General features: G+C 44.0%; 1 protein-coding gene and 1 long non-coding RNA gene across 12 annotated transcripts in view; one reads left to right on the forward strand and one right to left on the reverse strand.

Annotated features, from left to right (window-relative positions):
• LOC142016009 (uncharacterized) overlaps positions 1-12493 on the forward strand; it is a 69226-nt gene that overhangs the window by 26904 nt on the left and 29829 nt on the right. For 9 of the 11 annotated variants that reach the window (XR_012646261.1, XR_012646265.1, XR_012646260.1 and 6 more), the window contains 3 exons: positions 7088-7219; positions 8079-8184; positions 10986-11149. This is a non-coding gene — a long non-coding RNA (uncharacterized LOC142016009). The remainder of the gene's footprint in view (positions 1-7087; positions 7220-8078; positions 8185-10985; positions 11150-12493) is intronic. The other 2 variants (XR_012646262.1, XR_012646270.1) reach the window with 2 other exon arrangements.
• The window catches only part of LOC142016008 (dual specificity protein phosphatase 13B-like), a 33432-nt gene that overhangs the window by 16898 nt on the left and 4041 nt on the right, over positions 1-12493 (reverse strand). The window lies entirely within an intron of this gene.

A 12493-nucleotide genomic window follows, 5' to 3' on the forward strand; every position in this document is an offset into this window, starting at 1 on the left:
TACCTCTGTGCTGCATTTAATCTAGTGCCGCTAGCGTGTTACCTTGCCTTTCCCTAAGCCCTTGGGCATCCCTTCTGACTCTGCTGTTGGCAATTTGGTTGTGGTTTTTTCCTCCTCTGGTGGTTTTCCTAGCCACTGATGTCCAGTGGATAAACCCTGCTGGATTAAGTTGTTGATTTTCCCTGATTTAAAATAACTGTGGTCTTAAGTCTTGCTATCAGCAGTCAGAACTGTACTACACGCTGTAATTAGGAAACAGCGCTGTCCAGCTAACTGTTTGTTTACTGCAGGAGTTTCACTCTGATCTTATAAGAGCTATGGTAATGGACTGAAGAGGCTGTGAATCATGACATGCTCAAGAAGGAGGATTCCCTTAAGACAAGACTCCCCAGGCTGGGAGAATTAAAGCTAAAGCAAGAGAAGTGAAGTGACCTTGACATTGCTAACCATCCACCAAGTGCTGTCACAGCCTTCAGATTTCATCAGTGTCAAAAACTGCCAATAGGCACAAGGTACATCGGTTCTGATACAAGTGTTGACGGGGAGAAAAGATTGAGAGGCAAAAAAGTCTTGCAAGCAGAAGGAAAGACAAAGCAACATGTTAATATCCTGCCAGTCACAAAGGTTCTAAAGCGCTTACCCTTCTCCCGGCAGTGTGGATGTGTGTTATTGTGGATTAAAGGGCCTTTTACTTCTACTTGATTTACTCCTTGACCGATTTCATCTGGCTGATGCTGACAATATAAAGATAGCAATGCTGTCAAGCTTGTGGGATTTCAGAATATCTGACGGCACAGGTAAAGGCTTTTGATATTCCTCAGCAGTACAGCGAATGGCATTCTCTACTGCTTACTTTAAAAGAGCCATGAAAGGCAGTTCAAAGTGCCCTTCCTTCCTTTGCTGCTTGAAAGGACGAGCACAGGAAAGACGTTCCTCATCAAATGTTCATGGCTTTAACGCTCTGGGCTGGAGTTTCAAATGGAAAAAACCTCCAAAAACCTCTAGTCTGAGGAATATCCTGGCAGTGAAATTTGTTGGGACAAAGAGTGAGTCCTTCAAGGAACTCTGTCAACTTGGATTTTATTCGGATATTGTTTTAGCTGAGAAACTTTTTAAAAAAACAGGTTTGTCATTGTGCGTTCTTTAAATAGGATTTACAGCTATTTAACAAAATCCTTTAAAATTTGTTTTTACTAAGCGTGTATTTGTATACTTGGTGATTGTTTATAAAGGGAGGGAGTATTGTACACCAGCAGTGAATTAGAAATCAGGAGTCTTGATTTGTATATTATCCTCTGCCACAGACCTGCAGTGTGACCTTGGGCAAAACACTCGATTTCTCTGTGTCTTTGTCTTGTCTTGGTAAGTTGCAAGCTCTCTGTCTCTCACCATGGGGAAGTATAGCACCCAGTTCATAATGTGCTGCTCTTAGTTAGGATCTCTAGGTGCTCAAAGATGAGACTAGCTTTTCCAGAAAAGGAGAATGGGCAATACCCCCAAATATAAACTGGTCCCTGCCCCCAGGTCTGCTTCCTTGTGTGCAGTTGCCTGCCTACTGCCTCTTCAACTTCGATTTCAGGTTTGTTGCTTTTCCTAGTAAATACCCACTCCCTTGTGTGTGTGAGTTCAGCCCAGAGCAGTCCATACAAATAACAATCAATAGAACCTGACTGTAACCAAAGGAGCTTCACAAGACATCAGATACACAGAAGAAAAGAAAAAAAAAGATATTTGTTCCTTCAACTCCACATCACTGATTTCTCCTGCACTGCTCAGCAGTGAAGCAAAGCTGTTCTTCAGATTATTTTTAAATTTATATTCTGCAATGATTCTGACACACCAAATGCTGCTTCCCAAATGCTAAGTGTCATTAGCTGCTATAGACATTGAGAGAACTCTGCATCTTAAATTACAGACACAAACACAGCAGTATCTAATTGCATCTGTTGTCTATAGCATGTGGACATGAAATTATTCTTGTATATAAAAGGCTAACCCCTAACACCTCTGAGCTTTGAGGGGAAGTTCAGATTTTGATTTGGAAATTGCAAAATTGGAAACAGAAGTGCAACAGCCGAGGTTTTGCTTCAGTCCATTATAAAGCTATATACCTAAGGCCACTTTTTTAAAGGTGTCAAGGCCATGCCCCACTCTGAGTGCAGAAGGTGGTGGTACACAAGAGACCTTAAAAATACCTTGTCTCTATAGGCTTCTGCTTAAAAGCTTCCCAAGGTCACAGATTCCATGAGCCTGGTGGGGAGGGAAGGGAGTAGCTGCCACCACCCACATGAGAAAACTCCACTTTAAAACCCAGGAAGACACACTTGGGACGTCTCCTTGTGGGATAGCCCTAAACTGTCCCTTAGGGGAGAGTTTGAAAACAAAAAGGAAAAAATAAAGATGTAATCTGATAGCTCATCTTTCAGTCTTAGGCCTAGATATACATAGACCCTTCTCTCAGATACAGGGATTAAATCATTGCCTTAAAAAAAAAAGTTTTATTAACAAAACAAAAGATGTGTGATAAACCATACGTGGTTGCTACGTGTTACAGCGCAACATTTTTCTTTTGAAAAGGGTAGCTAAAGCACAATTACTTCTCTGGGATTCAGTTTCACAGTGCACAGAAGGGTACATCAGCCATCCTGAGAAGTCCTGCACCAAACCCAAATAAAAAATAACCTGATCACATCTGACCAAACTTTTCCTTTCTACTTACATATCTGTATGTCCAGATTTTCTTGAGGCCTGGATAGTTACTGAATTCCTTAAGCCTGCTCAGGAACAAACATCTCTGTCTCTCTCCTCCAGCCACACAAAAGAAAGACTCCTCAGCAGGCATCTACTAATATTCAAAAAATATCCCCCTCTCTCTTCCCATTGGCTCACCTAGGTTTAACACTTTACAGGCATTCATTCACGACAAAAGGCATTTGAGCATCTACCTTCCACTGTTGTTTAACTACCTTTAAAAAAATCTGACTTGGTTCTGTCATTCATTCTGTGCTAAAGATGTACAGTGCAAATGATGATGCTTATAATGTAATGGGAAGTTGTTAGTTATACATAATAGACTTTGAGAGGAAGAGTGGTCCAATGGTTAGTAATCTGGCTTGTGACTTAGGAAACGTGGGTTGATTACTTGCTTGGCAGCTGCATTTGTGGACCATGGCCAAGGCACTTTTTCTCTCTGTCTCTCTATTTCCCATTTGCCAAATGGGGATTCTATTTCACCCAGGTATTCCATGGATAAAACACCTTAATGATTTCAAGGTAGTCAGATACCATGGTAATGGTGGGGGGGGCAGGGGGATATGAGCACCATACATAGAGGATGTTTGAGCTCATCTCAGTTATTTACACAGCAAAATCTAGTTTTTGCCAGTTCTAGTACTCTTCTCATCTAATACGTGTAGGTTTGGCAACTCTTTTATTGAAACTCCTTGTTACTTACTTCCACATGCTGGAGTTTCTCTTAGCTTTTCCTGGCCAATTTGTTACCTGCTTAGTATATCATGAAGCTCTACAGAGCAGAGATGATGTCCCACTATGTTTTTGTACAATGTCTAGCACAACAAGGCTTTGCTCCTGATGAAGCACTTTGAGTAACATTGTAAGGGAAATATTTGATAATGCAATACATGTCTTTCAGACAGCTGCTCATTAGTGAGGTTCTTTTCTGCTGAATTTTTACTACTTCCGTCATAGAGCATTTAAGCAACAGTTCACAATTTTGCTTTTGAAAGTGAAGCCAGGTCTACACTAGACCTTGAAGTTGATCATAGACATGCAATTCTAGCTAGCGCAATTGTGTAGCTAGAATTGAGTTTGCTGGAATCAGTTAAGCGGGCTGTCCTCACTCCCGGCGACCACCCTTACTCCTTGCAAGATTGAGATATGCAGGGGTCAACGGTTGACCCCTGATAGTTTGATTTAGTGCATCCCGACTAGGTGTGCAGAATTGAACCCTAGAAGATTAACCCTGACAGGGTCGATCTACCGGACAATATAGATGTACCTGAGAGTTGGTATATTGTCTGTAACACTATATATTTGAAATATAAGCTTGTTGTATTTTTTTGGTGTAAGTCAGCACCAGAAGTTGTGCCATGGTTACTTAGGGAGTTCCTAAACAAAGTAGCTTTCATTTGTTCATAGCACAAGATCCCAGTTTGAGTCATAGCTCTGCATGAGGAGAATTATAATTACAAGAATCAAATCTGTCTCTTGCTCATAAAGCTGTGTGTTCTTGAAAGCAGAAACCTTGAAGAGGATTTTTCTCTTAATGGTATTTATGTTGTATTGGAATGCAACTTGTGTATACAGTAATATGGAAAACTTAGATTGCCAGCATTTCATCAGGAGCTCTTTTCTGATGTAAGGCATGTAAAACAGAGCAAGTTTTGCACCATTATGAATTGTGCGTGCTTGGCTGAAATGCTGCAATACTTCATTTGACCAGAAGTTGACAGAAGGAAATAATTTTGAAAGATTTACAAAGGAGTGCTAAAAGAAAATCATGATTAGATTTTGAAAAGAAGTGTATTATCAACATACCAGACACAGCATTGGCTGACTGAGAGAAACACATGGGATTAATTCTGATGATGAAGTATATAGTTACAAGCTGAATATGGTGAGTTATAATCTACAATGCATTTTCTAAAAAGTTCTCCAGTGGTACCTATTTCTCTTAGACAAACTGATGATCTGGTGCAATTCAGTCAACTTCTTCCTTGGGTGGTGAAAATCCTTGGTGAATGAAATCCACTGTAGCAGGAGAGACTATTCGGTAGCCTTCAACATATTGTTACTAGTCAAATTTAAAAAGGAATATGATCTTTCTTCTGTTTTTAATTAATCCATTCTTCAAATGTATTCCTTGCAAAGATATTTGTGTCTGACCTAAAAATTTGCAAATATTTCTACTTTTATTTTACAGCCTAGTTTCCAGAAATTTGAATTTGAATTTTTCTAGCAACTTTACTGATCTGAACAAAGCTGGAAATTGATTGCTGAAATCTGTCTAATATATCTGTCATCTGGCATTGAATACTTTATTAAGATGTGCATAAAATATGCCTGTAATGGGATCCTCTTTTTGTTACTTCAGGGTGTCTGCTTTTTAGTAGAAAGTTTATTCATCAGCTTCTGCTATTGAGGGAAGAAATATTTCTACTCTAACACAAGTCAGACTTGCGCTCGTTCTTCTCCTATCTTCTTCTGAGGATGCTTCAATAGCTTCAGCATCGTTTTGTAATTGCAGTTGTCTTTGGGTCATACGCAGAAAGGCAGACTAAGATATTTAGCAATCAAAATGTAAGTCATTTGGAATGAAGTTTAAGTGAAGGTGCTTTCTTTCTCAGAGAGAAAGGGAGAGAGGGAGCAAAAAAAGGTGGTTATTGGAGAAAACCCAATTAGGATCTTGTATCTAAGCCCATTTAGATAATATGGATTCACATCTGCCAATCGGAGCTCAACTTTATGATTTTATTTCCAATTCAGATCTAAAGCCAAAAAGGTGTGCATTTTTTGATTCTGCCTTTGAAATGGCAGGTGTATATGCTCTTGGTGTGCCACCTAATATGATGTCACCAGTATTTTTGGCTTCAGTACCTACTGTAGGCTAGGCTGTCTATCTTCTGGTTCCAGGTCTTCCTTCCCTTTTGGGCTCCATGTTCTTGGCCCTTTCTAGCTGCTGAAAGTTTCTCTCATCTTGCTTCTTTCTCCTTACTATGTCTTCCTCAGGGATACCTTAGGAACCTCTCTGGTGCCATGTTCTGTTGTAACTGAATAGTCTTTCTGCTTCTCCAGGGCTTTCATGTAGGCCCTAGATGAGGGCTCTCCCTCAGAGGCACACTTTGCTCTCCCTGGGTCTCTCACCCTGACTTTCACATGCTTTTCTCACAGGGGTACTTCTCGTTTGTTCCTCCAGGATCTTCCCCCATATACTGAATTCCGAGCTCTGTTTAAGGCTTAGCTCTGCCTTTGCGCCAGAAGGCAATTCATCAGTTGACCTTCAGGTGTGCAGCATGACTCATTTCTAATTAAGTCCCATTACAACCTGAGTGTGTGTGTGTGTGTTGCCAGCTCATCAGGGAGGCCAGGGAATTGCTGCTAATGGGCAAGAGAGAAGCCAGCTTGCCTCAAAGCCGTGACAGGCTGAAATCAGTTTCAGTGGGGCAATGGATAGAAGAATGAATAGCTGCACTTCCTCCTCTTTGGAAATAGGGTAGTGACAGGAAAACAATGTTCTGTGTGGCATTGGTAGTACCAGGATCAGTGTTGTTCATTTTGTCCGTGTAGCCCTGTATCCAGATGCCACCGTGAGAATCCTATTTACCATGGAAGTCTAAACAAAAAGTTTAGGTGTAACCTTCTCGTGCACCAGATGCAGGTAGTCAAGCAGACTTGGGACATGACGCCATAAAGGCAGGAGGTAGCAAGATTAAGTACAAAATACAGCAGTCTTCCTCAGCTCCTCATACAGAAAACTCAGTTCTTCGTACGTTCCGTTTGCAATTTAGTGGCAGAACCAGACCTGTCAGTCATTTGCAGGAGGGGAATGCCCTGCCTACTGAAGGTCCCTCTTGTTGAGAGAACAGCAGCAGCAAGGATCATTCAACTCTACTTAGTGTGACAAGGTCACTGGAGGGCTGCTCCAGAGTAGGGGCTAGACAGGCCAAAAAGAGTAAAAGGCCTGCTAAGTAGAGGTGGAGGGCTGCAGAACAATTAGGAGCTGCTGGCCCAGGCAGATTGGAGCCAGCTGACTCCACTTCAGGCCTGCTGGAAGCCTTTAAACACCACCCCAGTTAGAAGTTGCTGGGGAAAGAGAGGCAGAGATTGAATAAGAGCTAGAGACATACGGAGTACCAACAGTTATAGAGACAGAAACTACAGGTGAGCAAGACCCAGAAGGAGTGGCTTGGCTCCCTACCACAGAAACTAGCTGTTAAGCCTAAACCCCTGGCAAAGGAAGAAATCTGCTGACCCAAACAATGGCCAGGGAAAGCAGGACCCTGGCCACATAAGTCACAGATTGAATTTTTTTTTCAAAGGACATTAAAAACAATTTCTCCTACTGCAGGGCATGGTACATTCAACCCAATGACAGCAAACCCAAATTCTTGGATGTCCATTTCCATCTCAATTCTGACTGATCTGTCTCCCAGGGAGCGGCATCTGTGGACCTGATTACTCAAAGAAAGGAAATTTTCAGGTAAGTATACATAAACTTTCCTATACAGGATTGATTGCCATGTAAAATGTTTGGGATCTTTCTCCCCACTCCTTGAAGCCCCAGTTCCTTGGAACTTTCTCATGTCTCTATGGCTGAAAAGAAACTTCAGTTTTTAATTCTGGCATTTCAGAGCCAAAACTTTCCTCTGATTCTTTCTCCAGCTGTTGGAAGAGACAGTAAAGCATATATACAATAGCTCCTTCACAAGTCTTCACTATTTAATTTTAACCTGTTGATGGCATTTCATCTCCTGCCTCTTTCTTAATATGCATAAGCTAGCCTCAAATGTTAACTAGTATTATCTAACCTACCAAGGATGTTGTAGGATCAGTTAACATTGCCTCAAGCCAGCCTTGGACAATAGTTTTAATAGATGTTTTTGCTCATGTATAATGTGGGAGATTAGAGGTGAGAGTCCAAAGCTGCTTTAGAGGTTTTGGTTACCTAATCTTAATTTTTATGGGAGTTGTATGTTCAAATCATTTTGGCTGCTCTGAAAATCTGAGACTACCATTTTACAGAATCCTACAGCAGGTGCAAACTGGCAAAGGTAGAGCGTAAAGGACAAATCAAAAACAAAGTCTCCTGAACCTCCTATTCTCTGGCTCCTGTTAGCCATTAGAATGCCTGTGTGGCTTAAGGTGGAACCAAAGGCTTATATAGCTCCCGAATATCTTACACGATTTGCTTCAGATTTTTTTCTGAGTATGTTGGAGTAAGGACCTAGATTAAGACTTATGAGATCTGGGGTCCTGTGTCACATTGGCCATGTCACTTTGCGGCTCAGTTCCACATCATCTGTATGATGGGGATACGAACCCATTCTTATCTCTCTCAGATGTTTTGAAGATTAAGTTGCTGAAGTCATGAAATACTCCGATGCTACGGTGATGGGTACCATTGAGGGACTAGATAAATAGAAGATGGCAAGTGTGACATTTCAGGTCAGTTGCTTTAATGAGGAGACGTTAGGGGATGGTCAAAGTCAAGCTTGGAGCTGCGTTCTTCATATGGAGAGAACCTAAAATGTTCCCTTACTGGGGCAATGTGTGGGAGGTGCACAAGGGGTCACCATTAGAGCCATGCCACTTCCTGTGAGTGCAGAGTGGTCCTGCTCCACTCCCGGAGTGCAGCCCAAGAGCAGTGGGAGCAGGACTGTCCCCACACTCACCAGAAGCAGTACAGTGCTCCCAGAGGAAGAGGTGGGCCAAGGCAGGACTGGGGCAAAACAGACAGAGCAAAGCAGGCAGCAGAGGGGCAGTGGTGGAGCAGAGTGGGAAAGGGAGGGGAGCAGCTTGGGACAGAGGTGAGCCACGGGGAGGACATATGTCTGGTGCATCACCAGAGCCTCCCTCATCATATGCCACTGTCCTTTACTGTCTACAAACTCACGAGAAATGTACTATAAATAGCTTCCGTTGTAACAGAAGCTACAGATGAATTCCAATTTCCCTCCCTGTCACTTCTTCAGTTTCCCATAACATCCTTACAGGAAAAATTGCTTTTGCTGGCTGACATTTTTCCATGCCAAATTGTAGCCTTAGGGACGACCTTTGGTTTGGAAAGTCTGAGCACAATCAGGCCAGGTTCTTGGAGTTAAGTGGAGAAAATGTTTTCCTCAAATCTTTTGAGTGACTTGTTTGTCTTTAGCATTTACAAGTCAAGGAAACCTCACACTTACCTTGTGTATAAGTCTCCTTGTGGGAGAACAGGAAAGTGAAAGGGACTTCGAAGTAGGCGGGGTCCTTTCGAAAAGGAGCCCCGACGGGACGAGCTGCGTGGCGGTGAGGCACGTCAATTTCGAAGTGCTGCGGCCGCCCGCATGCTAATGAAGCGCTGAATATGTATTGCAGCGCTTCATTAGTAAACTTCGAAATGGCCATTTGCATGGCCATTTCGAAGTTTGGGGCTAGTGTAGACATGACCCATTAGTGTTATTAGGTGGAATTATTTTGCCAAGGATAAACTTTTCTGAAATAGCCAATGGGTGGTGGTTGGAGACTAGAAGTTGTTGGAGCGAGAAAAGAAAGGAGGCAGCACACAAATATAGGGATGGGAGGGAAAGTGAGACAAAAAATAGATGGGCACAGATAGCAGTGTTTCTACAGGTGCAATGCTTCCCTCTGAGTGATTCTGTGTGTAACAATGAGGAACATCATAATGATAAAATCTAAGCTAAAGGCGTAGGCCCAACTTCTCCAGTCGCTGGCAATTTTGGACACCTCAGTTTCTGGGTGCCCAACTTCAGAAACTTTAAAGGTTTCTGATTTTTCAGAGGGTGAGTGCTTGAGGCCAGATTTTCCAAGATGCCTGTTAAACTGTGCCAGACTGGGCATCATAGCAAATATATTGGCCCTTAAAGGAAAAGAGTCATGAAGGAGGGAATGGAGCCCAGGCTACTCTGTGCTAAGTAGTCTCCACCTAATGATGACGAGGCAGTCGGGGTGGATCTGGGAGGTCTGGGGGAAGACTGAGTTTCCAGCAGAAAACATTACTTCCTTTAAGGAGTCCAGGCAAAGGAACCTTGCAGTGCAGGGTGAAGCAAGACTCCACTTTCTCCCAGACGGTCACCCCCCAACCAGTCAGAGCAAAGCCATGGAAACAGCACAAAAGCTCCCCTCTGTGAGGATGAAAAATAGAGATGGACTGTTTGCTAGTGGAATCTTTACCTCCGGAGGGCAAGGAGTGACCTGGGATCCCCTTCTAGGCTGCAAAGGTAACTTTAGGATGCAGCCAGACAAGAGAAAATTAAAGGGCTTGCCACATAAGAGAGGGAGAGAGGGAAGCCTGCCTTGGGCACCCAAAATCCTTAGTTCCCATTGAAAATGTGAGGCCTTAGTTCCTACATAAAAGATATATTTTCCCTTGAATCATTGTGCAAACTTCCCATTGATGCCTCTGAGGGTTCCTCTGTGAATGGAGGAGAGTATGATGCAGTCCTAAATGTACAGCCCAACCCATGGACCATTCTTTAAACCCAAGCTTGGACCTCTCCCCTGAACGAATCAGACGTTGCTGTCTTACAGTAACTCCTCTATGCAAGGCAGGTGGGAAGAATAAGTGCGAGAGATTCACCACCTCCACCATTAGGTGTCGCTGCGCGACCACACAAGGAGAGAAAACCAAGAACACTTTCTAGGGAAGCTGTGATAGGCCCTGTTTCATGCAAGGAATCAAGCTGATGCTTAAAGCTAAATACATAAGCGATTTCATGGAAGTCAGGGGAATATTTCCAAGCTTCAGGTTGTGCATGTGCTTATATCAAGACTCGTCTTGAGTTGCAGCCCTAAGTGCTGTGATTTTGCAGGTGGCACACACCCACATAGTTAGCCTGTCACGCAGCAGGTCAAAAGGGATTTCTGGTTTATTTGGATCTTTTTCTTTTGGTCAGAGTCGGGGTGTGTGAATTAAAAGCTACAGCTGTCTTCAGCCCTGAATTAAAAAAAAAAAAAATGCACATAAAGAGAGAACCAGAGATGGACCTGGACCAAAATCCCACACTTACATGCCCTTCAGCTCTGGCTGAGTTCAGCTCCAGTTCCATGGTCCTCAGCTGGCCCCCCCATCCCCACGCGTGAACGTTGGGGATCTTCAGACCAGGACTGGAACTTTTAACCTCTGTCCTGCGTTGAGTAAGTAAAGAGCTGCAGAGCTCTGAGGAATAGGGAGTTCCAGAATTGCTGCCACTGAAATATGTGCCTGCGTGTTTGACTTATGCATGGAACCACCTGTGTATACTTTTCAGGCTTGCAGCAAATAAATTAGCCTGGGCCATTTTGTGATTTGTTTCGCGGTGTCAGCAAAAGGATGGAGGACAGCTTCCCCAGAACCAAACTGAGAGAGCAAACAGAAGAAAGGAGTGTCTGCAGGCCTCTGAGTGGAATGAATCTACGCCCAGCCCCACCTAAGGTCTGACACCATTTGAATAAGTTTATGGCCTCTAGAGCTCATGACTCATCAAGCAGCAGTGCGCACTGTATCTGAGGCCCTTTGTGTTTGGCTGCTGGAGCCAAGTTTGCCCTGTGGGGGTGGGACTAATCTTGGATGGTTAATGATTGCTACTGTAGTCCACTTTTTATAGCTTCCCTAGGCTATGTTTTCACTACCCTGGAAGATCAACCCGCTTCTGGGGTTTGTTTCCATGTGTCCACTATAGGGTTTGTTTCCATGTGTCCACTGTGGACATGGGAAATCGACCTCTCAGGGGTTGCAGTTGACTCCTATACTCCTTGCGAGACATGAGGAGTCAGGGAGGTTGACATGAAAAGCTCCCTAATCTGTCTTCCCCAGTATGGACAACCAAGTTAGTCGAGCACAGATGCATCGATTTTTAGCTGCGCAGTTTGTGTAGCTAGAATTGCATATCTGTGGTTGACTCACTTTGCCTAGTGTAGCTGTTGCCTTAGTCAATCTCAGCCGCCCATTAAGAAAATGTACTGGTTCACCTGTGTAGAATTCACCTGCTCATCCCTCATGCACAGCTCTGGACAATTAGAAGCTGATCCAGCAAAGCACTGAAGCGTGTGCTTAATTCTAAGTTTCTGAGTACAGTAAACCCTTGAATTAATGGACCCTGATAAAAACGGACTTTGGAAATAACAGACGCTGCCTGCCAGCCCGGCTCCATCTCCCCGAAAATAAATGCTGGAGACTCACCAGAGCTGCTGGAGGAGGTGCTGGAGAGGCTGGGACTGTCAGGACTGGAGGGGCCACCACAGTTGCTGAGGCCACTGGGGCCAGAGGAGCCGAGGAGAGGCTGCAGTGGGGCGCAGGAGCTCTCCTCCCCCCGCCCTATGTGCATGGAGCATGTTGGCACCCAGCCACCGCTACCTGCAATGGCATTGAGCAGCAGCCATGGTGCTGGAGGCTGCTACCCACTGGCAGGCTGGGGGCAGCCACCATCTCCACCTTCGCATGGGCAGCTCCAAACCAGTGCTGAGAGCTGCAGGAGGTGGAAGGAGCCAGGCTGACATTCAGCTGCTCTCCTGGTAATTGGGAGAGGAAGATGGAGGTGTGAGGGGAGGAATGGGGCAGAGGACAGGTGTGAGTGATGGGCTCGGAAGGTCATTACATCATCATACAGCATAACCCTTCAGCTATAACGGACTTTTGGCATTAATGGACACCCCTCCCCCCATTAGTCAGTTAAACCAAGGGTTTACTGTAGCCTCACTGGCTTTAATGGTTGTGCTCACCTGCTGAAACGTATCTGTATATGTAAGTGCGTTGCTGGATCAGAGACTGAGCTGGGGG

Source organism: Carettochelys insculpta, chromosome 7, assembly GCF_033958435.1.
Source record: "Carettochelys insculpta isolate YL-2023 chromosome 7, ASM3395843v1, whole genome shotgun sequence".
Taxonomy (NCBI): domain Eukaryota; kingdom Metazoa; phylum Chordata; order Testudines; family Carettochelyidae; genus Carettochelys; species Carettochelys insculpta.